Here is a 26,769-nt window from a genome sequence, read left to right as displayed (position 1 = left end):
GCTGCCTGCGAATGCACAGGTTAGGAGGAAAGCTTTACCCGCATGCTACGAATTTGATGTCTTCAAGGTGCCCCGGAAAGTAACTCTGGCACTTGTACTTCTCAAGTGAGCTTAGCGGGCCTCTCCACGGGAGTGTAACCACAAAACAACACCTTGAACCTGCCTGCGAATGCACAGGTTAGGAGGAAATCTTTACCCGGATGCTACGAATTTGATCTCTTGGTGGTGACCCGGAAAGGAACTCTGGCACTTGTTCTTCCCAAGTGAGCTTAGCCGGCATCCCCACGAGACTCTATCCACAAAATGATCACCTTCAACCTGTCTGCGAATGCACAGTGTAGGAGGAAAGCTTTACCCGCATGCTACGACTTTGATGTCTTGAAGGTGCCCCGGAAATGATCTCTGGCACTTGAACTTCTCAAGTGAGCTTCGCCAGACTCTCCACGAGAGTGTAACCACAAAACAACACCTTGAAGCTACCTGCGAATGCACAGCTTAGGAGGAAAGCTTTACCCGCATGCTATGAATTTGATCTCTTGATGGTGCCCCGGAAAGGAACTCTGGCACTTGAACTTCCCAAGTTAACTTAGCCGGCATCCCCACGAGACTCTATCCAAAAAATAAACACCTTCAAGCTGGCTGCAAAGGCACAGCTTAGGAGGAAAGCAGTACCAGCATGCTACGAATTTGATCACTTGATGGTGCCCCCGAAAGGAACTCTGGCACTTGTAGTTCCCGAGTGAGCTTAGCCGGCATCCCCACGAGACTCTATACAAAAAATGAACACCTTCAAGCTGGCTGCGAATGCACAGCTTAGGAGGAAAACAGTACCCGCATGCTACGAATTTGATCACTTGATGGTGCCCCCGAAAGGAACTCTGGCACTTGTAGTTCCCGAGTGAGCTTAGCCGGCATCCCCACGAGACTCTATCCACAAAAATGAACACCTTCAAGCTGCCTGTGAATGCACAGCTTAGGAGGAAAGCAGTAACCGCATGCTACGAATTTGATCTCTTTATGGTGTCCTGGAAAGGAACTCTGGCACTTGTACTTCTCAAGTGAGCTTAGCTGGCATTTCCACGAGAGTCTAACCACAAAAGGAACACCTTGAACCTGCCTGCGAATGCACAGTTTAGGAGGAAACCTTACCCGCCTGCAACGAATTTGATGTCTCGATGGTGCCCCGGAAAGGAACTCTGGCACTTGTACTTCTCAAGTGAGCTTAGCCGGCCTCTCCACGAGAGTGTAACCACAAAACAAAAACTTGAAGCTCCCTGCGAATGCACAGGTTAGGAGGAAAGCTTTACCCGCATGCTACGAATTTGATCTCTTGATGGTGCCCCGGAAAGGAACTCTGGCACTTGAACTTCCCAAGTTAACTTAGCCAGAATCCCCACGAGACTCTATCCAAAAAATAAACACCTTCAAGCTGGCTGCAAAGGCACAGCTTAGGAGGAAAGCTGTACCCGCATGCTACGAATTTCATCTCTTGATTGTGCCCTGGAAAGGAACTCTGGCACTTGTACTTCTCAAGTGAGCTTAGCCGGCCTCTCCACGAGAGTGTAACCACAAAACAACAACTTGAAGCTGCCTGTGAATGCACAGCTTAGGAGGAAAGCTTTACCCGCATGGTACGAATTTGATCTCTTGATGGTGCCCCGGAAAGGAACTCTGGTACTTGTACTTCCCAAGTTAACATAGCCGGCATCCCCACGAGACTCCATCCAAAAAATGAACACCTTCAAGCTGGCTGCGAATGCACAGCTTAGGAGGAAAGCAGTACCCGCATGCTACGAATTTGATCACTTGATGGTGCCCCCGAAAGGAACTCTGGCACTTGTACTTCCCGAGTGAGCTTAGCCTGCATCCCCACGAGACTCTATGCACAAAATGAACACCTTCAAGCTGCCTGTGAATGCACAGCTTAGGAGGAAATCAGTACCCGCATGCTACGAATTTGATCTCTTTATGGTGTCCTGGAAAGGAACTCTGGCACTTGTACTTCTCAAGTGAGCTTAGCTGGCATTTCCACGAGAGTCTAACCACAAAAGGAACACCTTGAACCTGCCTGTGAATGCACAGTTTAGGAGGAAACCTTACTCGCCTGCTACGAATTTGATGTCTTGATGGTGCCCCGGAAAGGAACTCTGGCACTTGTACTTCTCAAGTGAGCTTAGCTGGCATTTCCACGAGAGTCTAACCACAAAGGGAACACCTTGAACCTGCCTGCGCATGCACAGTTTAGGAGGAAACCTTACCCGCCTGCTACGAATTTGATGTCTTCAAGGTGCCCCGGAAAGTAACTCTGGCACTTGTACTTCTCAAGTGAGCTTAGCGGGCCTCTCCACGGGAGTGTAACCACAAAACAACACCTTGAACCTGCCTGCGAATGCACAGGTTAGGAGGAAAGCTTTACCCGGATGCTACGAATTTGATCTCTTGGTGGTGACCCGGAAAGGAACTCTGGCACTTGTTCTTCCCAAGTGAGCTTAGCCGGCATCCCCACGAGACTCTATCCACAAAATGATCACCTTCAACCTGTCTGCGAATGCACAGTGTAGGAGGAAAGCTTTACCCGCATGCTACGACTTTGATGTCTTGAAGGTGCCCCGGAAATGATCTCTGGCACTTGAACTTCTCAAGTGAGCTTCGCCAGACTCTCCACGAGAGTGTAACCACAAAACAACACCTTGAAGCTACCTGCGAATGCACAGCTTAGGAGGAAAGCTTTACCCGCATGCTATGAATTTGATCTCTTGATGGTGCCCCGGAAAGGAACTCTGGCACTTGAACTTCCCAAGTTAACTTAGCCGGCATCCCCACGAGACTCTATCCAAAAAATAAACACCTTCAAGCTGGCTGCAAAGGCACAGCTTAGGAGGAAAGCAGTACCCGCATGCTAGGAATTTGATCTCTTGATGGTGCCCCGGAAAGGAACTCTGGCACTTGTACTTCTCAAGTGAGCTTAGCCGGCCTCTCCACGAGAGTGTAACCACAAAACAACAACATGAAACTCCCTACGAATGCACAGCTTACGAGGAAAGCTTTACCCGCATGGTACGAATTTGATCTCTTCATGGTGCCCCGGAAAGGAACTCTGGCTCTTGTACTTCCAAAGTTAACTTAGCCGGCATCCCCATGAGACTCTATTCAAAAAATGAACACCTTCAAGCTGGCTGCTAATGCACAGCTTAGGAGGAAAGCAGTACCCGCATGCTACGAATTTGATCACTTGATGGTGCCCCGGAAAGGAACTCTGGCACTTGTACTTCCCGAGTGACCTTAGCCGGCATCCCCACGAGACTCTATCCACAAAATGAACACCTTCAAGCTGCCTGTGAATGCACAGCTTAGGAGGAAAGCCGTAACCGCATGCTACGAATTTGATCTCTTTATGGTGTCCTGGAAAGGAACTCTGGCACTTGTACTTCTCAAGTGAGCTTAGCTGGAATTTCCACGAGAGTCTAACCACAAAAGGAACACCTTGAACCTGCCTGCGAATGCACAGTTTAGGAGGAAACCTTACGCGCCTGCTACGAATTTGATGTCTTGAAGGTGCCCCGGAAAGTAACTCTGGCACTTGTACTTCTCAAGTGAGCTTAGCTGGACTCTCCATGAGAGTGTAACCACAAAACAACACCTTGAAGCTGCCTGCGAATGCACAGGTTAGGAGGAAAGCTTTACCCGCATGCTACAAATTTGATCTCTTGATGGTGCCCCGGAAAGGAACTCTGGCACTTGTACTTCCCAAGTGAGCTTAGCCGGCATCCCCACGAGACTATATCCACAAAATGATCACCTTCAACCTGCCTGCGAATGCACAGTGTAGGAGGAAAACTTTACTCGCATGGTACGAATTTGATGTTTTGAAGGTGCCCCGGAAAGAAACTGTGGCACTTCAGCTTCTCAAGTGAGCTGCGCCGGCCTCTCCACGAGAGTGTAACCACAGAACAACACCTTGAAGCTACCTGCGAATGCATAGCTTAGGAGGAAAGCTTTACCCGCATGCTACGAATTTGATCTCTTGATGGTGCCCCGGAAAGGAACACTGGCACTTGTATTTCCCAAGATAACTTAGCCGGCATCCCCATGAGACTCTATCCAAAAAATGAACAGCTTCAAGCTGGCTGCGAATGCACAGCTTAGGAGGAAAGCAGTACCCGCATGCTACGAATTTGATCTCTTGATGGTGCCCCGGAAAGGAACTCTGGCACATGTACTTCTCAAGTGAGCTTAGCTGGCATTTCCACGAGAGTCTAACCACAAAGGGAACACCTTGAACCTGCCAGCGAATGCACAGTTTAGGAGGAAACCTTACCCGCCTGCTACGAATTTGATGTCTTGAAGGTGCCCCGGAAAGTAACTCTGGCACTTGTACTTCTCAAGTGAGCTTAGCTGGCCTCTCCACGAGAGTGTAACCACAAAACAACACCTTGAAGCTGCCTGCGAATGCACAGGTTAGAAGGAAAGCTTTACCCGCATGCTACGAATTTGATCTCTTGGTGGTGCCCTGGAAAGGAACTGTGGCACTTGTTCTTCCCAAGTGAGCTTAGCCGGCCACCCCACGAGACTCTATCCACAAAATGATCACCTTCAACCTGCCTGCGAATGCACAGTGTAGGAGGAAAGCTTTACCCGCATGCTACGAATTTGATGTCTTGAAGGTGCCCCGGAAATGATCTCTGGCACTTGAACTTCTCAAGTGAGCTTCGCCGGACTCTCCACGAGTGTAACCACAAAACAACACCTTGAAGCTACCTGCGAATGCAAAGCTTAGGAGGAAAGCTTTACCCGCATGCTCCGAATTTGATCTCTTGATGGTGCCCCGGAAAGGAACTCTGGCACTTGAACTTCCCAAGTTAACTTAGCCGGCATCCCCACGAGACTCTATCGAAAAAATAAACACCTTCAAGCTGGCTGCAAAGGCACAGCTTAGGAGGAAAGCAGTACCCGCATGCTACGAATTTGATCTCTTGATGGTGCCCCGGAAAGGAACTCTGGCACTTGTACTTCTCAAGTGAGCTTAGCCGGCCTCTCCACGAGAGTGTAACCACAAAACAACAAGTTGAAGCTCCCTGCGAGTGCACAGCTTAGGAGGAAAGCTTTACCCGCAGGCTACGAATTTGATCTCTTGATGGTTCCCCGGAAATGAACTCTGGCACTTGTACTTCCCGAGTGAGCTTAGCCGGCATCCCCACGAGTCTGTATCCACAAAATGAACACATTCAAGCTGCCTGTGAATGCACAGCTTAGGAGGAAAGCAGTACCCGCATGCTACGAATTTGATCTCTTTATGCTGCCCTGGAAAGGAACTCTGGCACTTGTACTTCTCAAGTGAGCTTAGCTGGCATTTCCACGAGAGTCTAACCACAAAAGGAACACCTTGAACCTGCCTGCGAATGCACAGTTTAGGAGGAAACCTTACCCGCCTGCTACGAATTTGATGTGTTGAAGGTGCCCCGGAAAGTAACTCTGGCACTTGTACTTCTCAAGTGAGCTTAGCGGGCCTCTCCACGGGAGTGTAACCACAAAACAACACCTTAAAGCTGCCTGCGAATGCACAGGTTAGGAGGAAAGCTTTACCCGCATGCTACGAATTTGATGTCTTGAAGGTGCCCCGGAAATGATCTCCGGCACTTGAACTTCTCAAGTGAGCTTAGCGGGTCTCTCCACGGGAGTGTAACCACAAAACAACACCTTGAAGCTGCCTGCGAATGCACAGGTTAGGAGGAAAGCTTTACCCGCATGCTACGAATTTGATGTCTTGAAGGTGCCCCGGAAATGATCTCTGGCACTTGAACTTCTCAAGTGAGCTTCGCTGGAGTCTCCACGAGAGTGTAACCACAAAACAACACCCTGAAGCTACCTGCGAATGCACAGCATAGGAGGAAAGCTTTACCCGCATGCTACGAATTTGATCTCTTGATGGTGACCCGGAAAGGAACTCTGGCACTTGAACTTCCCAAGTTAACTTATCCGGCATCCCCACGAGACTCTATCCAAAAAATAAACACCTTCAAGCTGGCTGCAAAGGCACAGCTTAGGAGGAAAGCAGTAAGCGCATGCTACGAATTTGATCTCTTGATGGTTCCCCGGAAATGAACTCTGGCACTTGTACTTCCCGAGTGAGCTTAGCCGGCATCCCCACGAGTCTGTATCCACAAAATGAACACATTCAAGCTGCCTGGGAATGCACAGTGTAGGAGGAAAGCTTTACCCGCATGCTACGAATTTGATGTCTTGAAGGTGCCCCGGAAAGGAACTCTGGCACTTGTTCTTCCCAAGTGAGCTTAGCCGGCATCCCCACGAGACTCTATCCACAAAATGATCACCTTCAACCTGCCTGCGAATGCACAGTGTAGGAGGAAAGCTTTACCCGCATGCTACGAATTTGATGTCTTGAAGGTGCCCCGGAAATGATCTCTGGCACTTGAACTTCTCAAGTGAGCTTCGCCGGACTCTCCAGGAGAGTGTAACCACAAAACAACACCTTGAAGCTACCTGCGAATGCACAGCTTAGGAGGAAAGCTTTACCCGCATGCTACGAATTTGATCTCTTGATGGTGCCCCGGAAAGGAACTCTGGCACTTGAACTTCCCAAGTTAACTTAGCCGGCATTCCCACGAGACTCTATCCACAAAATGATCACCTTCAAACTGCCTGCGAATGCACAGTGTAGGAGGAAAGCTTTACCCGCATGCTACGAATTTGATGTCTTGAAGGTGCCCTGGAAATGATCTCTGGCACTTGAACTTCTCAAGTGAGCTTCGCCGGACTCTCCACGAGAGTGTAATCACAAAACAACACCTTGAAGCTACCTGCGAATGCACAGATTAGGAGGAAAGCTTTACCCGCATGCTACGAATTTGATCACTTGATGGTAACCCGGAAAGGAACTCTGGCACTTGTACTTACCAAGTTAACTTAGCCAGCATCCCCACGAGACTCTATACAAAAAATGAACACCTTCAAGCTGGCTGCGAATGCACAGCTTAGGAGGAAAACAGTACCAGCATGCTACGAATTTGATCACTTGATGGTGCCCCCGAAAGGAACTCTGGCACTTGTAGTTCCCGAGTGAGCTTAGCCGGCATCCCCACGAGACTCTATACAAAAAATGAACACCTTCAAGCTGGCTGCGAATGCACAGCTTAGGAGGAAAACAGTACCCGCATGCTACGAATTTGATCACTTGATGGTGCCCCCGAAAGGAACTCTGGCACTTGTAGTTCCCGAGTGAGCTTAGCCGGCATCCCCACGAGACTCTATCCACAAAAATGAACACCTTCAAGCTGCCTGTGAATGCACAGCTTAGGAGGAAAGCAGTAACCGCATGCTACGAATTTGATCTCTTTATGGTGTCCTGGAAAGGAACTCTGGCACTTGTACTTCTCAAGTGAGCTTAGCTGGCATTTCCACGAGAGTCTAACCACAAAAGGAACACCTTGAACCTGCCTGCGAATGCACAGTTTAGGAGGAAACCTTACCCGCCTGCAACGAATTTGATGTCTCGATGGTGCCCCGGAAAGGAACTCTGGCACTTGTACTTCTCAAGTGAGCTTAGCCGGCCTCTCCACGAGAGTGTAACCACAAAACAAAAACTTGAAGCTCCCTGCGAATGCACAGGTTAGGAGGAAAGCTTTACCCGCATGCTACGAATTTGATCTCTTGATGGTGCCCCGGAAAGGAACTCTGGCACTTGAACTTCCCAAGTTAACTTAGCCAGAATCCCCACGAGACTCTATCCAAAAAATAAACACCTTCAAGCTGGCTGCAAAGGCACAGCTTAGGAGGAAAGCTGTACCCGCATGCTACGAATTTCATCTCTTGATTGTGCCCTGGAAAGGAACTCTGGCACTTGTACTTCTCAAGTGAGCTTAGCCGGCCTCTCCACGAGAGTGTAACCACAAAACAACAACTTGAAGCTGCCTGTGAATGCACAGCTTAGGAGGAAAGCTTTACCCGCATGGTACGAATTTGATCTCTTGATGGTGCCCCGGAAAGGAACTCTGGTACTTGTACTTCCCAAGTTAACATAGCCGGCATCCCCACGAGACTCCATCCAAAAAATGAACACCTTCAACCTGGCTGCGAATGCACAGCTTAGGAGGAAAGCAGTACCCGCATGCTACGAATTTGATCACTTGATGGTGCCCCCGAAAGGAACTCTGGCACTTGTACTTCCCGAGTGAGCTTAGCCTGCATCCCCACGAGACTCTATGCACAAAATGAACACCTTCAAGCTGCCTGTGAATGCACAGCTTAGGAGGAAATCAGTACCCGCATGCTACGAATTTGATCTCTTTATGGTGTCCTGGAAAGGAACTCTGGCACTTGTACTTCTCAAGTGAGCTTAGCTGGCATTTCCACGAGAGTCTAACCACAAAAGGAACACCTTGAACCTGCCTGTGAATGCACAGTTTAGGAGGAAACCTTACTCGCCTGCTACGAATTTGATGTCTTGATGGTGCCCCGGAAAGGAACTCTGGCACTTGTACTTCTCAAGTGAGCTTAGCTGGCATTTCCACGAGAGTCTAACCACAAAGGGAACACCTTGAACCTGCCTGCGCATGCACAGTTTAGGAGGAAACCTTACCCGCCTGCTACGAATTTGATGTCTTCAAGGTGCCCCGGAAAGTAACTCTGGCACTTGTACTTCTCAAGTGAGCTTAGCGGGCCTCTCCACGGGAGTGTAACCACAAAACAACACCTTGAACCTGCCTGCGAATGCACAGGTTAGGAGGAAAGCTTTACCCGGATGCTACGAATTTGATCTCTTGGTGGTGACCCGGAAAGGAACTCTGGCACTTGTTCTTCCCAAGTGAGCTTAGCCGGCATCCCCACGAGACTCTATCCACAAAATGATCACCTTCAACCTGTCTGCGAATGCACAGTGTAGGAGGAAAGCTTTACCCGCATGCTACGACTTTGATGTCTTGAAGGTGCCCCGGAAATGATCTCTGGCACTTGAACTTCTCAAGTGAGCTTCGCCAGACTCTCCACGAGAGTGTAACCACAAAACAACACCTTGAAGCTACCTGCGAATGCACAGCTTAGGAGGAAAGCTTTACCCGCATGCTATGAATTTGATCTCTTGATGGTGCCCCGGAAAGGAACTCTGGCACTTGAACTTCCCAAGTTAACTTAGCCGGCATCCCCACGAGACTCTATCCAAAAAATAAACACCTTCAAGCTGGCTGCAAAGGCACAGCTTAGGAGGAAAGCAGTACCAGCATGCTACGAATTTGATCACTTGATGGTGCCCCCGAAAGGAACTCTGGCACTTGTAGTTCCCGAGTGAGCTTAGCCGGCATCCCCACGAGACTCTATACAAAAAATGAACACCTTCAAGCTGGCTGCGAATGCACAGCTTAGGAGGAAAACAGTACCCGCATGCTACGAATTTGATCACTTGATGGTGCCCCCGAAAGGAACTCTGGCACTTGTAGTTCCCGAGTGAGCTTAGCCGGCATCCCCACGAGACTCTATCCACAAAAATGAACACCTTCAAGCTGCCTGTGAATGCACAGCTTAGGAGGAAAGCAGTAACCGCATGCTACGAATTTGATCTCTTTATGGTGTCCTGGAAAGGAACTCTGGCACTTGTACTTCTCAAGTGAGCTTAGCTGGCATTTCCACGAGAGTCTAACCACAAAAGGAACACCTTGAACCTGCCTGCGAATGCACAGTTTAGGAGGAAACCTTACCCGCCTGCAACGAATTTGATGTCTCGATGGTGCCCCGGAAAGGAACTCTGGCACTTGTACTTCTCAAGTGAGCTTAGCCGGCCTCTCCACGAGAGTGTAACCACAAAACAAAAACTTGAAGCTCCCTGCGAATGCACAGGTTAGGAGGAAAGCTTTACCCGCATGCTACGAATTTGATCTCTTGATGGTGCCCCGGAAAGGAACTCTGGCACTTGAACTTCCCAAGTTAACTTAGCCAGAATCCCCACGAGACTCTATCCAAAAAATAAACACCTTCAAGCTGGCTGCAAAGGCACAGCTTAGGAGGAAAGCTGTACCCGCATGCTACGAATTTCATCTCTTGATTGTGCCCTGGAAAGGAACTCTGGCACTTGTACTTCTCAAGTGAGCTTAGCCGGCCTCTCCACGAGAGTGTAACCACAAAACAACAACTTGAAGCTGCCTGTGAATGCACAGCTTAGGAGGAAAGCTTTACCCGCATGGTACGAATTTGATCTCTTGATGGTGCCCCGGAAAGGAACTCTGGTACTTGTACTTCCCAAGTTAACATAGCCGGCATCCCCACGAGACTCCATCCAAAAAATGAACACCTTCAACCTGGCTGCGAATGCACAGCTTAGGAGGAAAGCAGTACCCGCATGCTACGAATTTGATCACTTGATGGTGCCCCCGAAAGGAACTCTGGCACTTGTACTTCCCGAGTGAGCTTAGCCTGCATCCCCACGAGACTCTATGCACAAAATGAACACCTTCAAGCTGCCTGTGAATGCACAGCTTAGGAGGAAATCAGTACCCGCATGCTACGAATTTGATCTCTTTATGGTGTCCTGGAAAGGAACTCTGGCACTTGTACTTCTCAAGTGAGCTTAGCTGGCATTTCCACGAGAGTCTAACCACAAAAGGAACACCTTGAACCTGCCTGTGAATGCACAGTTTAGGAGGAAACCTTACTCGCCTGCTACGAATTTGATGTCTTGATGGTGCCCCGGAAAGGAACTCTGGCACTTGTACTTCTCAAGTGAGCTTAGCTGGCATTTCCACGAGAGTCTAACCACAAAGGGAACACCTTGAACCTGCCTGCGCATGCACAGTTTAGGAGGAAACCTTACCCGCCTGCTACGAATTTGATGTCTTCAAGGTGCCCCGGAAAGTAACTCTGGCACTTGTACTTCTCAAGTGAGCTTAGCGGGCCTCTCCACGGGAGTGTAACCACAAAACAACACCTTGAACCTGCCTGCGAATGCACAGGTTAGGAGGAAAGCTTTACCCGGATGCTACGAATTTGATCTCTTGGTGGTGACCCGGAAAGGAACTCTGGCACTTGTTCTTCCCAAGTGAGCTTAGCCGGCATCCCCACGAGACTCTATCCACAAAATGATCACCTTCAACCTGTCTGCGAATGCACAGTGTAGGAGGAAAGCTTTACCCGCATGCTACGACTTTGATGTCTTGAAGGTGCCCCGGAAATGATCTCTGGCACTTGAACTTCTCAAGTGAGCTTCGCCAGACTCTCCACGAGAGTGTAACCACAAAACAACACCTTGAAGCTACCTGCGAATGCACAGCTTAGGAGGAAAGCTTTACCCGCATGCTATGAATTTGATCTCTTGATGGTGCCCCGGAAAGGAACTCTGGCACTTGAACTTCCCAAGTTAACTTAGCCGGCATCCCCACGAGACTCTATCCAAAAAATAAACACCTTCAAGCTGGCTGCAAAGGCACAGCTTAGGAGGAAAGCAGTACCCGCATGCTAGGAATTTGATCTCTTGATGGTGCCCCGGAAAGGAACTCTGGCACTTGTACTTCTCAAGTGAGCTTAGCCGGCCTCTCCACGAGAGTGTAACCACAAAACAACAACATGAAACTCCCTACGAATGCACAGCTTACGAGGAAAGCTTTACCCGCATGGTACGAATTTGATCTCTTCATGGTGCCCCGGAAAGGAACTCTGGCTCTTGTACTTCCAAAGTTAACTTAGCCGGCATCCCCATGAGACTCTATTCAAAAAATGAACACCTTCAAGCTGGCTGCTAATGCACAGCTTAGGAGGAAAGCAGTACCCGCATGCTACGAATTTGATCACTTGATGGTGCCCCGGAAAGGAACTCTGGCACTTGTACTTCCCGAGTGACCTTAGCCGGCATCCCCACGAGACTCTATCCACAAAATGAACACCTTCAAGCTGCCTGTGAATGCACAGCTTAGGAGGAAAGCCGTAACCGCATGCTACGAATTTGATCTCTTTATGGTGTCCTGGAAAGGAACTCTGGCACTTGTACTTCTCAAGTGAGCTTAGCTGGAATTTCCACGAGAGTCTAACCACAAAAGGAACACCTTGAACCTGCCTGCGAATGCACAGTTTAGCAGGAAACCTTACGCGCCTGCTACGAATTTGATGTCTTGAAGGTGCCCCGGAAAGTAACTCTGGCACTTGTACTTCTCAAGTGAGCTTAGCTGGACTCTCCATGAGAGTGTAACCACAAAACAACACCTTGAAGCTGCCTGCGAATGCACAGGTTAGGAGGAAAGCTTTACCCGCATGCTACAAATTTGATCTCTTGATGGTGCCCCGGAAAGGAACTCTGGCACTTGTACTTCCCAAGTGAGCTTAGCCGGCATCCCCACGAGACTATATCCACAAAATGATCACCTTCAACCTGCCTGCGAATGCACAGTGTAGGAGGAAAACTTTACTCGCATGGTACGAATTTGATGTTTTGAAGGTGCCCCGGAAAGAAACTGTGGCACTTCAGCTTCTCAAGTGAGCTGCGCCGGCCTCTCCACGAGAGTGTAACCACAGAACAACACCTTGAAGCTACCTGCGAATGCATAGCTTAGGAGGAAAGCTTTACCCGCATGCTACGAATTTGATCTCTTGATGGTGCCCCGGAAAGGAACACTGGCACTTGTATTTCCCAAGATAACTTAGCCGGCATCCCCATGAGACTCTATCCAAAAAATGAACAGCTTCAAGCTGGCTGCGAATGCACAGCTTAGGAGGAAAGCAGTACCCGCATGCTACGAATTTGATCTCTTGATGGTGCCCCGGAAAGGAACTCTGGCACATGTACTTCTCAAGTGAGCTTAGCTGGCATTTCCACGAGAGTCTAACCACAAAGGGAACACCTTGAACCTGCCAGCGAATGCACAGTTTAGGAGGAAACCTTACCCGCCTGCTACGAATTTGATGTCTTGAAGGTGCCCCGGAAAGTAACTCTGGCACTTGTACTTCTCAAGTGAGCTTAGCTGGCCTCTCCACGAGAGTGTAACCACAAAACAACACCTTGAAGCTGCCTGCGAATGCACAGGTTAGAAGGAAAGCTTTACCCGCATGCTACGAATTTGATCTCTTGGTGGTGCCCTGGAAAGGAACTGTGGCACTTGTTCTTCCCAAGTGAGCTTAGCCGGCCACCCCACGAGACTCTATCCACAAAATGATCACCTTCAACCTGCCTGCGAATGCACAGTGTAGGAGGAAAGCTTTACCCGCATGCTACGAATTTGATGTCTTGAAGGTGCCCCGGAAATGATCTCTGGCACTTGAACTTCTCAAGTGAGCTTCGCCGGACTCTCCACGAGTGTAACCACAAAACAACACCTTGAAGCTACCTGCGAATGCAAAGCTTAGGAGGAAAGCTTTACCCGCATGCTCCGAATTTGATCTCTTGATGGTGCCCCGGAAAGGAACTCTGGCACTTGAACTTCCCAAGTTAACTTAGCCGGCATCCCCACGAGACTCTATCGAAAAAATAAACACCTTCAAGCTGGCTGCAAAGGCACAGCTTAGGAGGAAAGCAGTACCCGCATGCTACGAATTTGATCTCTTGATGGTGCCCCGGAAAGGAACTCTGGCACTTGTACTTCTCAAGTGAGCTTAGCCGGCCTCTCCACGAGAGTGTAACCACAAAACAACAAGTTGAAGCTCCCTGCGAGTGCACAGCTTAGGAGGAAAGCTTTACCCGCAGGCTACGAATTTGATCTCTTGATGGTTCCCCGGAAATGAACTCTGGCACTTGTACTTCCCGAGTGAGCTTAGCCGGCATCCCCACGAGTCTGTATCCACAAAATGAACACATTCAAGCTGCCTGTGAATGCACAGCTTAGGAGGAAAGCAGTACCCGCATGCTACGAATTTGATCTCTTTATGCTGCCCTGGAAAGGAACTCTGGCACTTGTACTTCTCAAGTGAGCTTAGCTGGCATTTCCACGAGAGTCTAACCACAAAAGGAACACCTTGAACCTGCCTGCGAATGCACAGTTTAGGAGGAAACCTTACCCGCCTGCTACGAATTTGATGTGTTGAAGGTGCCCCGGAAAGTAACTCTGGCACTTGTACTTCTCAAGTGAGCTTAGCGGGCCTCTCCACGGGAGTGTAACCACAAAACAACACCTTAAAGCTGCCTGCGAATGCACAGGTTAGGAGGAAAGCTTTACCCGCATGCTACGAATTTGATGTCTTGAAGGTGCCCCGGAAATGATCTCCGGCACTTGAACTTCTCAAGTGAGCTTAGCGGGTCTCTCCACGGGAGTGTAACCACAAAACAACACCTTGAAGCTGCCTGCGAATGCACAGGTTAGGAGGAAAGCTTTACCCGCATGCTACGAATTTGATGTCTTGAAGGTGCCCCGGAAATGATCTCTGGCACTTGAACTTCTCAAGTGAGCTTCGCTGGAGTCTCCACGAGAGTGTAACCACAAAACAACACCCTGAAGCTACCTGCGAATGCACAGCATAGGAGGAAAGCTTTACCCGCATGCTACGAATTTGATCTCTTGATGGTGACCCGGAAAGGAACTCTGGCACTTGAACTTCCGAATTTAACTTATCCGGCATCCCCACGAGACTCTATCCAAAAAATAAACACATTCAAGCTGGCTGCAAAGGCACAGCTTAGGAGGAAAGCAGTACCCGCATGCTACGAATTTGATCTCTTGATGGTGCCCCGGAAAGGAACTCTGGCACTTGTACTTGTGAAGTGAGCTTAGCCGGCCTCTCCACGAGAGTGTAACCACAAAACAACAACTTGAAGCTGCCTGCGAATGCACAGCATAGGAGGAAATCTTTACCCGCATGCTACGAATTTGATCTCTTGATGGTGCCCCGGAAAGAAACTCTGGCACTTGTACTTCCCAAGTTAACTTAGCCGGCATCCCCACGAGACTCCATCCAAAAAATGAACACCTTCAAGCTGGCTGCGAATGCACAGCTTAGGAGGAAAGCAGTACCCGCATGCTACGAATTTGATCATTTGATGGTGCCCCCGAAAGGAACTCTGGCACTTGTACTTCCCGAGTGAGCTTAGCCGGCATCCCCACGAGACTCTATGCACAAAATGAACACCTTCAAGCTGCCTGTGAATGCACAGCTTAGGAGGAAAGCAGTACCCGCATGCTACGAATTTGATCTCTTTATGGTGTCCTGGAAAGGAACTCTGGCACTTGTACTTCTCAAGTGAGCTTAGCTGGCATTTCCACGAGAGTCTAACCACAAAAGGAACACCTTGAACCTGCCTGCGAATGCACCGTTTAGGAGGAAACCTTACCCGCCTGCTACGAATTTGATGTCTTGATGGTGCCCCGGAAAGGAACTCTGGCACTTGAACTTCTCAAGTGAGCTTAGCCGGCCTCTCCACGAGAGTGTAACCACAAAACAACAACTTGAAGCTCCCTGCGAATGCACAGCTTAGGAGGAAAGCTTTACCCGCATGCTACGAATTTGAGCTCTTGATGGTGCCACGGAAAGGAACTCTGGCACTTGTACTTCCCGAGTGAGCTTAGCCGGCATCCCCAAGAGTCTCTATCCACAAAATGAACACATTCAAGCTGCTTGTGAATGCACAGCTTAGGAGGAAAGCAGTACCCGCATGCTACGAATTTGATCTCTTTATGCTGCCCCGGAAAGGAACTCTGGCACTTGAACTTCCCAAGTTAACTTAGCCGGCATCCCCACGAGACTCTATCCAAAAAATAAACACCTTCAAGCTGGCTGCAAAGGCACAGCTTAGGAGGAAAGCAGTACCCGCATGCTACGAATTTGATCTCTTGATGGTGCCCCGGAAAGGAACTCTGGCACTTGTACTTCTCAAGTGAGCTTAGCCGGCATCCCCAAGAGACTCTATCCACAAAATGATCACCTTCAACCTGCCTGCGAATGCACAGTGTAGGAGGAAAGCTTTACCCGCATGCTACGAATTTGATGTCTTGAAGGTGCCCCGGAAATGATCTCTGGCACTTGAATTTCTCAAGTGAGCTTTGCCGGACTCTCCACGAGAGTGTAACCACAAAACAACACCTTGAAGCTACCTGCGAATGCACAGCTTAGGAGGAAAGCTTTACCCGCATGGTACGAATTTGATCTCTTGATGGTGCCCCGGAAACGAACTCTGGCACTTGTTCTTCCCAAGTGAGCTTAGCCGGCATCCCCAAGAGACTCTATCCACAAAATGATCACCTTCAACCTGCCTGCGAATGCACAGTGTAGGAGGAAAGCTTTACCCGCATGCTACGAATTTGATGTCTTGAAGGTGCCCCGGAAATGATCTCTGGCACTTGAACTTCTCAAGTGAGCTTCGCCGGACTCTCCACGAGAGTGTAACCACAAAACAACACCTTGAAGCTACCTGCGAATGCACAGCTTAGGAGGAAAGCTTTACCCGCATGCTACGAATTTGATCTCTTGATGGTGCCCCGGAAAGGAACTCTGGCACTTGAACTTCTCAAGTTAACTTAGCCGGCATCCCCACGAGACTCTATCCAAAAAATAAACACATTCAAGCTGGCTGCACAGGCACAGCTTAGGAGGATAGCAGTACCCGCATGCAACAAATTTGATCTCTTTATGGTGTCCTGGAAAGGAACTCTGGCACTTGTACTTCTCAAGTGAGCTTAGCTGGCATTTCCACGAGAGTCTAACCACAAAAGGAACACCTTGAACCTGCCTGCGAATGCACAGTTTAGGAGGAAACCTTACCCGCCTGCTACGAATTAGATGTCTTGATGGTGCCCCGGAAAGGAACTCTGGCACTTGTACTTCTCAAGTGAGCTTAGCCGGCTTCTCCACGAGAGTGTAACCACAAACCAACAACTTGAAGCTCCCTGAGAGTGCACAGCTTAGGAGGAAAGCTTTACCCGCAGGCTACGAATTTGATCTCTTGATGGTGCCCCGGAAAGGAACTCTGGCACTTGTACTTCCCGAGTGAGCTTAGCCGGCATCCCCACGAGACTCTATGCACAAAATGAACACCTTCAAGCTGCCTGTGAATGCACAGCTTAGGAGGAAAGCAGTACCCGCATGCTACGAATTTGATCTCTTTATGCTGCCCTGGAAAGGAACTCTGGCACTTGTACTTCTCAAGTGAGCTTAGCTGGCATTTCCACGAGAGTCTAACCACAAAAGGAACACCTTGAACCTGCCTGCGAATGCACAGTTTAGGAGGAAACCTTACCCGCCTGCTACGAATTTGATGTCTTGAAGGTGCCCCGGAAAGTAACTCTGGCACTTGTACTTCTCAAGTGAGCTTAGCGGGCCTCTCCACGGGAGTGTAACCACAAAACAACACCTTGAAGCTGCCTGCGAATGCACAGGTTAGGAGGAAATCTTTACCCGCATGCTACGAATTTGATGTCTTGAAGGTGCCCCGGAAATGATCTCTGGCACTTGAACTTCTCAAGTGAGCTTCGCGGGACTCTCCACGAGAGTGTAACCACAAAACAACACCTTGAAGCTACCTGCGAATGCACAGCATAGGAGGAAAGCTTTACCCGCATGCTACGAATTTGATTTCTTGATGGTGCCCCGGAAAGGAACTCTGGCACTTGAACTTCCCAAGTTAACTTATCCGGCATCCCCACGAGACTCTATCCAAAAAATAAACACCTTCAAGCTGGCTGCAAAGGCACAGCTTAGGAGGAAAGCAGTACCCGCATGCTACGAATTTGATCTCTTGATGGTGCCCCGGAAAGGAACTCTGGCACTTGTACTTCTCAAGTGAGCTTAGCCGGCCTCTCCACGAGAGTATAACCACAAAACAACAACTTGAAGCTGCCTGCGAATGCACAGCATAGGAGGAAAGCTTTACCCGCATGGTACGAATTTGATCTCTTGATGGTGCCCCGGAAAGGAACTCTGGCACTTGTACTTCCCAAGTTAACTTAGCCGGCATCCCCACGAGACTCCATCCAAAAAATGAACACCTTCAAGCTGGCTGCGAATGCACAGCTTAGGAGGAAAGCAGTACCCGCATGGTACGAATTTGATCATTTGATGGTGCCCCCGAAAGGAACTCTGGCACTTGTACTTCCCGAGTGAGCTTAGCTGGCATCCCCACGAGACTCTATGCACAAAATGAACACCTTCAAGCTGCCTGTGAATGCACAGCTTAGGAGGAAAGCAGTACCCGCATGCTACGAATTTGATCTCTTTATGGTGTCCTGGAAAGGAACTCTGGCACTTGTACTTCTCAAGTGAGCTTAGCTGGCATTTCCACGAGAGTCTAACCACAAAAGGAACACCTTGAACCTGCCTGCGAATGCACAGTTTAGGAGGAAACCTTACCCGCCTGCTACGAATTTGATGTCTTGATGGTGCCCCGGAAAGGAACTCTGGCACTTGTACTTCTCAAGTGAGCTTAGCCGGCTTCTCCACGAGAGTGTAACCACAAAACAACAACTTGAAGCTCCCTGCGAATGCACAGCATAGGAGGAAAGCTTTACCCGCATGCTACGAATTTGATCTCTTGATGGTGCCCCGGAAAGGAACTCTGGCACTTGTACTTCCCGAGTGAGCTTAGCCGGTATCCCCACGAGACTCTATGCACAAAATGAACACCTTCAAGCTGCCTGTGAATGCACAGCTTAGGAGGAAAGCAGTACCCGCAATCTACGAATGTGATCTCTTTATGCTGCCCTGGAAAGGAACTCTGGCACTTGTACTTCTCAAGTGAGCTTAGCTGGCATTTCCACGAGAGTCTAACCACAAAAGGAACACCTTGAACCTGCCTGCGAATGCACAGTTTAGGAGGAAACCTTACCCGCCTGCTACGAATTTGATGTCTTGAAGGTGCCCCGGAAAGTAACTCTGGCACTTGTACTTCTCAAGTGAGCTTAGCGGGCCTCTCCACGGGAGTGTAACCACAAAACAACACCTTGAAGCTGCCTGCGAATGCACAGGTTAGGAGGAAAGCTTTACCCGCATGCTACGAATTTGATGTCTTGAAGGTGCCCCGGAAATGATCTCTGGCACTTGAACTTCTCAAGTGAGCTTCGCCGGACTCTCCACGAGAGTGTAACCACAAAACAACACCTTGAAGCTACCTGCGAATGCACAGCATAGGAGGAAAGCTTTACCCGCATGCTACGAATTTGATTTCTTGATGGTGCCCCGGAAAGGAACTCTGGCACTTGAACTTCCCAAGTTAACTTATCCGGCATCCCCACGAGACTCTATCCAAAAAATAAACACCTTCAAGCTGGCTGCAAAGGCACAGCTTAGGAGGAAAGCAGTACCCGCATGCTACGAATTTGATCTCTTGATGGTGCCCCGGAAAGGAACTCTGGCACTTGTACTTCTCAAGTGAGCTTAGCCGGCCTCTCCACGAGAGTGTAACCACAAAACAACAACTTGAAGCTGCCTGCGAATGCACAGCATAGGAGGAAAGCTTTATCCGCATGGTACGAATTTGATCTCTTGATGGTGCCCCGGAAAGGAACTCTGGCACTTGTACTTCCCAAGTTAACTTAGCCGGCATCCCCACGAGACTCCATCCAAAAAATGAACACCTTCAAGCTGGCTGCGAATGCACAGCTTAGGAGGAAAGCAGTACCCGCATGCTACGAATTTGATCATTTGATGGTGCCCCCGAAAGGAACTCTGGCACTTGTACTTCCCGAGTGAGCTTAGCTGGCATCCCCACGAGACTCTATGCACAAAATGAACACCTTCAAGCTGCCTGTGAATGCACAGCTTAGGAGGAAAGCTTTACCCGCATGCTACGAATTTGATCTCTTGATGGTGCCCCGGAAAGGAACTCTTGCACTTGTACTTCCCGAGTGAGCTTAGCCGGCATCCCCACGAGTCTCTATCCACAAAATGAACACATTCAAGCTGCTTGTGAATGCACAGCTTAGGAGGAAAGCAGTACCCGCATGCTACGAATTTGATCTCTTTATGCTGCCCCGGAAAGGAACTCTGGCACTTGTACTTCTCAAGTGAGCTTAGCCAGCCTCTCCACGAGAGTGTAACCACAAAACAACAACTTGAAGCCCCCTGGAATGCACAGCTTAGGAGGAAAGCTTTACCCGCATGGTACGAATTTGATCTCTTGATGGTGCCCCGGAAAGGAACTCTGGCACTTGTTCTTCCCAAGTGAGCTTACCCGGCATCCCCAAGAGACTCTATCCACAAAATGATCACCTTCAACCTGCCTGCGAATGCACAGTGTAGGAGGAAATCTTTACCCGCATGCTACGAATTTGATGTCTTGAAGGTGCCCCGGAAATGATCTCTGGCACTTGAACTTCTCAAGTGAGCTTCGCCGGACTCTCCACGAGAGTGTAACCACAAAACAACACCTTGAAGCTACCTGCGAATGCACAGCTTAGGAGGAAAGCTTTACCCGCATGCTACGAATTTGATCTCTTGATGGTGCCCCGGAACGGAACTCTGGCACTTGAACTTCTCAAGTTAACTTAGCCGGCATTCCCACGAGACTCAATCCAAAAAATAAACACCTTCAAGCTGGCTGCAAAGGCACAGCTTAGGAGGAAAGCAGTACCCGCATGCAACAAATTTGATCTCTTTATGGTGTCCTGGAAAGGAACTCTGGCACTTGTACTTCTCAAGTGAGCTTAGCTGGCATTTACACGAGAGTCTAACCACAAAAGGAACACCTTGAACCTGCCTGCGAATGCACAGTTTAGGAGGAAACCTTACCCGCCTGCTACAAATTTGATGTCTTGATGGTGCCCCGGAAAGGAACTCTGGCACTTGTACTTCTCAAGTGAGCTTAGCCGGCTTCTCCACGAGAGTGTAACCACAAAACAACAACTTGAAGCTCCCTGCGAGTGCACAGCTTAGGAGGAAAGCTTTACCCGCAGGCTACGAATTTGATCTCTTGATGGTGCCCCGGAAAGGAACTCTGGCACTTGTACTTCCCGAGTGAGCTTAGCCGGCATCCCCACGAGACTCTATGCACAAAATGAACACCTTCAAGCTGCCTGTGAATGCACAGCTTAGGAGGAAAGCAGTACCCGCATGCTACGAATTTGATCTCTTTATGCTGCCCTGGAAAGGAACTCTGGCACTTGTACTTCTCAAGTGAGCTTAGCTGGCATTTCCACGAGAGTCTAACCACAAAAGGAACACCTTGAACCTGCCTGCGAATGCACAGTTTAGGAGGAAACCTTACCCGCCTGCTACGAATTTGATGTCTTGAAGGTGCCCCGGAAAGTAACTCTGGCACTTGTACTTCTCAAGTGAGCTTAGCAGGCCTCTCCACGGGAGTGTAACCACAAAACAACACCTTGAAGCTGCCTGCGAATGCACAGGTTAGGAGGAAAGCTTTACCCGCATGCTACGAATTTGATGTCTTGAAGGTGCCCCGGAAATGATCTCTGGCACTTGAACTTCTCAAGTGAGCTTCGCCGGACTCTCCACGAGAGTGTAACCACAAAACAACACCTTGAAGCTACCTGCGAATGCACAGCATAGGAGGAAAGCTTTACCCGCATGCTACGAATTTGATTTCTTGATGGTGCCCCGGAAAGGAACTCTGGCACTTGAACTTCCCAAGTTAACTTATCCGGCATCCCCACGAGACTCTATCCAAAAAATAAACACCTTCAAGCTGGCTGCAAAGGCACAGCTTAGGAGGAAAGCAGTACCCGCATGCTACGAATTTGATCTCTTGATGGTGCCCCGGAAAGGAACTCTGGCACTTGTACTTCTCAAGTGAGCTTAGCCGGCCTCTCCACGAGAGTGTAACCACAAAACAACAGCTTGAAGCTGCCTGCGAATGCACAGCATAGGAGGAAAGCTTTACCCGCATGGTACGAATTTGATCTCTTGATGGTGCCCCGGAAAGGAACTCTGGCACTTGTACTTCCCAAGTTAACTTAGCCAGCATCCCCACGAGACTCCATCCAAAAAATGAACACCTTCAAGCTGGCTGCGAATGCACAGCTTAGGAGGAAAGCAGTACCCGCATGCTACTAATTTGATCATTTGATGGTGCCCCCGAAAGGAACTCTGGCACTTGTACTTCCCGAGTGAGCTTAGCTGGCATCCCCACGAGACTCTATGCACAAAATGAACACCTTCAAGCTGCCTGTGAATGCACAGCTTAGGAGGAAAGCAGTACCCGCATGCTACGAATTTGATCTCTTTATGGTGTCCTGGAAAGGAACTCTGGCACTTGTACTTCTCAAGTGAGCTTAGCTGGCATTTCCACGAGAGTCTAACCACAAAAGGAACACCTTGAACCTGCCTGCGAATGCACAGTTTAGGAGGAAACCTTACCCGCCTGCTACGAATTTGATGTCTTGATGGTGCCCCGGAAAGTAACTCTGGCACTTGTACTTCTCAAGTGAGCTTAGCCGGCCTCTCCACGAGAGTGTAACCACAAAACAACAACTTGAAGCTCCCTGCGAATGCACAGCTTAGGAGGAAAGCTTTACCCGCATGCTACGAATTTGATCTCTTGATGGTGCCCCGGAAAGGAACTCTGGGACTTGTACTTCCCCAGTGAGCTTAGCCGGCATCCCCACGAGTCTGTATCCACAAAATGAACACATTCAAGCTGCTTGTGAAAGCACAGCTTAGGAGGAAAGCAGTACCCGCATGCTACGAATTTGATCTCTTTATGCTGCCCCGGAAAGGAACTCTGGCACTTGAACTTCCCAAGTTAACTTAGCCGGCATCCCCATGAGACTCTATCCAAAAAATAAACACCTTCAAGCTGGCTGCAAAGGCACAGCTTAGGAGGAAAGCAGTAAGCGCATGCTACGAATTTGATCTCCTGATGGTGCCCCGGAAAGGAACTCTGGCACTTGTACTTCTCAAGTGAGCTTAGCCGGCCTCTCCACGAGAGTGTAACCACAAAACAACAACTTGAAGCTGCCTGCGAATGCACAGCTTAGGAGGAAAGCTTTACCCGCATGGTACGAATTTGATCTCTTGATGGTGCCCCGGAAAGGAACTCTGGCACTTGTTCTTCCCAAGTGAGCTTAGCCGGCATCCCCAAGAGACTCTATCCACAAAATGATCACCTTCAACCTGCCTGCGAATGCACAGTGTAGGAGGAAAGCTTTACCCGCATGCTACGAATTTGATGTCTTGAAGGTGCCCCGGAAATGATCTCTGGCACTTGAACTTCTCAAGTGAGCTTCGCCGGACTCTCCACGAGAGTGTAACCACAAAACAACACCTTGAAGCTACCTGCGAATGAACAGCATAGGAGGAAAGCTTTACCCGCATGCTACGAATTTGATTTCTTGATGGTGCCATGGAAAGGAACTCTGGCACTTGAACTTCCCAAGTTAACTTATCCGGCATCCCCACGAGACTCTATCCAAAAAATAAACACCTTCAAGCTGGCTGCAAAGGCACAGCTTAGGAGGAAAGCAGTACCCGCATGCTACGAATTTGATCTCTTGATGGTGCCCCGGAAAGGAACTCTGGCACTTGTACTTCTCAAGTGAGCTTAGCCGGCCTCTCCACGAGAGTGTAACCACAAAACAACAACTTGAAGCTGCCTGCGAATGCACAGCATAGGAGGAAAGCTTTACCCGCATGGTACGAATTTGATCTCTTGATGGTGCCCCGGAAAGGAACTCTGGCACTTGTACTTCCCAAGTTAACTTAGCCGGCATCCCCACGAGACTCCATCCAAAAAATGAACACCTTCAAGCTGGCTGCGAATGCACAGCTTAGGAGGAAAGCAGTACCCGCATGCTACTAATTTGATCATTTGATGGTGCCCCCGAAAGGAACTCTGGCACTTGTACTTCCCGAGTGAGCTTAGCTGGCATCCCCACGAGACTCTATGCACAAAATGAACACCTTCAAGCTGCCTGTGAATGCACAGCTTAGGAGGAAAGCAGTACCCGCATGCTACGAATTTGATCTCTTTATGGTGTCCTGGAAAGGAACTCTGGCACTTGTACTTCTCAAGTGAGCTTAGCTGGCATTTCCACGAGAGTCTAACCACAAAAGGAACACCTTGAACCTGCCTGTGAATGCACAGTTTAGGAGGAAACCTTACCCGCCTGCTACGAATTTGATGTCTTGATGGTGCCCCGAAAAGTAACTCTGGCACTTGTACTTCTCAAGTGAGCTTAGCCGGCCTCTCCACGAGAGTGTAACCACAAAACAACAACTTGAAGCTCCCTGCGAATGCACAGCTTAGGAGGAAAGCTTTACCCGCATGCTACGAATTTGATCTCTTGATGGTGCCCCGGAAAGGAACTCTGGGACTTGTACTTCCCCAGTGAGCTTAGCCGGCATCCCCACGAGTCTCTATCCACAAAATGAACACATTCAAGCTGCTTGTGAATGCACAGCTTAGGAGGAAAGCAGTACCCGCATGCTACGAATTTGATCTCTTGATGGTGCCCCGGAAAGGAACTCTGGCACTTGTTCTTCCCAAGTGAGCTTAGCCGGCATCCCCAAGAGACTCTATCCACAAAATGATCACCTTCAACCTGCCTGCGAATGCACAGTGTAGGAGGAAAGCTTTACCCGCATGCTACGAATTTGATGTCTTGAAGGTGCCCCGGAAATGATCTCTGGCACTTGAACTTCTCAAGTGAGCTTCGCCGGACTCTCCACGAGAGTGTAACCACAAAACAACACCTTGAAGCTACCTGCGAATGCACAGCTTAGGAGGAAAGCTTTACCCGCATGCTACGAATTTGATCTCTTGATGGTGCCCCGGAAAGGAACTCTGGCACTTGAACTTCCCAAGTTAACTTAGCCGGCATTCCCACGAGACTCTATCCACAAAATGATCACCTTCAAACTGCCTGCGAATGCACAGTGTAGGAGGAAAGCTTTACCCGCATGCTACGAATTTGATGTCTTGAAGGTGCCCCGGAAATGATCTCTGGCACTTGAACTTCTCAAGTGAGCTTCGCCGGACTCTCCACGAGTGTAACCACAAAACAACACCTTGAAGCTACCTGCGAATGCACAGCTTAGGAGGAAAGCTTTACCCGCATGCTCCGAATTTGATCTCTTGATGGTGCCCCAGAAAGGAACTCTGGCACTTGAACTTCCCAAGTTAACTTAGCCGGCATCCCCACGAGACTCTATCCAAAAAATAAACACCTTCAAGCTGGCTGCAAAGGCACAGCTTAGGAGGAAAGCAGTACCCGCATGCTACGAATTTGATCTCTTGATGGTGCCCCGGAAAGGAACTCTGGCACTTGTACTTCTCAAGTGAGCTTAGCCGGCCTCTCCACGAGAGTGTAACCAAAAAACAACAAGTTGAAGCTCCCTGCGAGTGCACAGCTTAGGAGGAAAGCTTTACCCGCAGGCTACGAATTTGATCTCTTGATGGTTCCCCGGAAATGAACTCTGGCACTTGTACTTCCCGAGTGAGCTTAGCCGGCATCCCCACGAGTCTGTATCCACAAAATGAACACATTCAAGCTGCCTGGGAATGCACAGTGTAGGAGGAAAGCTTTACCCGCATGCTACGAATTTGATGTCTTGAAGGTGCCCCGGAAAGGAACTCTGGCACTTGTTCTTCCCAAGTGAGCTTAGCCGGCATCCCCACGAGACTCTATCCACAAAATGATCACCTTCAACCTGCCTGCGAATGCACAGTGTAGGAGGAAAGCTTTACCCGCATGCTACGAATTTGATGTCTTGAAGGTGCCCCGGAAATGATCTCTGGCACTTGAACTTCTCAAGTGAGCTTCGCCGGACTCTCCAGGAGAGTGTAACCACAAAACAACACCTTGAAGCTACCTGCGAATGCACAGCTTAGGAGGAAAGCTTTACCCGCATGCTACGAATTTGATCTCTTGATGGTGCCCCGGAAAGGAACTCTGGCACTTGAACTTCCCAAGTTAACTTAGCCGGCATTCCCACGAGACTCTATCCACAAAATGATCACCTTCAAACTGCCTGCGAATGCACAGTGTAGGAGGAAAGCTTTACCCGCATGCTACGAATTTGATGTCTTGAAGGTGCCCTGGAAATGATCTCTGGCACTTGAACTTCTCAAGTGAGCTTCGCCGGACTCTCCACGAGAGTGTAATCACAAAACAACACCTTGAAGCTACCTGCGAATGCACAGATTAGGAGGAAAGCTTTACCCGCATGCTACGAATTTGATCTCTTGATGGTAACCCGGAAAGGAACTCTGGCACTTGTACTTACCAAGTTAACTTAGCCAGCATCCCCACGAGACTCTATACAAAAAATGAACACCTTCAAGCTGGCTGCGAATGCACAGCTTAGGAGGAAAACAGTACCAGCATGCTACGAATTTGATCACTTGATGGTGCCCCCGAAAGGAACTCTGGCACTTGTAGTTCCCGAGTGAGCTTAGCCGGCATCCCCACGAGACTCTATACAAAAAATGAACACCTTCAAGCTGGCTGCGAATGCACAGCTTAGGAGGAAAACAGTACCCGCATGCTACGAATTTGATCACTTGATGGTGCCCCCGAAAGGAACTCTGGCACTTGTAGTTCCCGAGTGAGCTTAGCCGGCATCCCCACGAGACTCTATCCACAAAAATGAACACCTTCAAGCTGCCTGTGAATGCACAGCTTAGGAGGAAAGCAGTAACCGCATGCTACGAATTTGATCTCTTTATGGTGTCCTGGAAAGGAACTCTGGCACTTGTACTTCTCAAGTGAGCTTAGCTGGCATTTCCACGAGAGTCTAACCACAAAAGGAACACCTTGAACCTGCCTGCGAATGCACAGTTTAGGAGGAAACCTTACCCGCCTGCAACGAATTTGATGTCTCGATGGTGCCCCGGAAAGGAACTCTGGCACTTGTACTTCTCAAGTGAGCTTAGCCGGCCTCTCCACGAGAGTGTAACCACAAAAC

The sequence above is a fragment of the Kogia breviceps genome, chromosome 5, assembly GCF_026419965.1.
Source record: "Kogia breviceps isolate mKogBre1 chromosome 5, mKogBre1 haplotype 1, whole genome shotgun sequence".
In the NCBI taxonomy this organism is placed as follows: Eukaryota; Metazoa; Chordata; class Mammalia; order Artiodactyla; family Physeteridae; genus Kogia; species Kogia breviceps.
Note: the sequence above shows the minus strand (reverse complement) of the source record.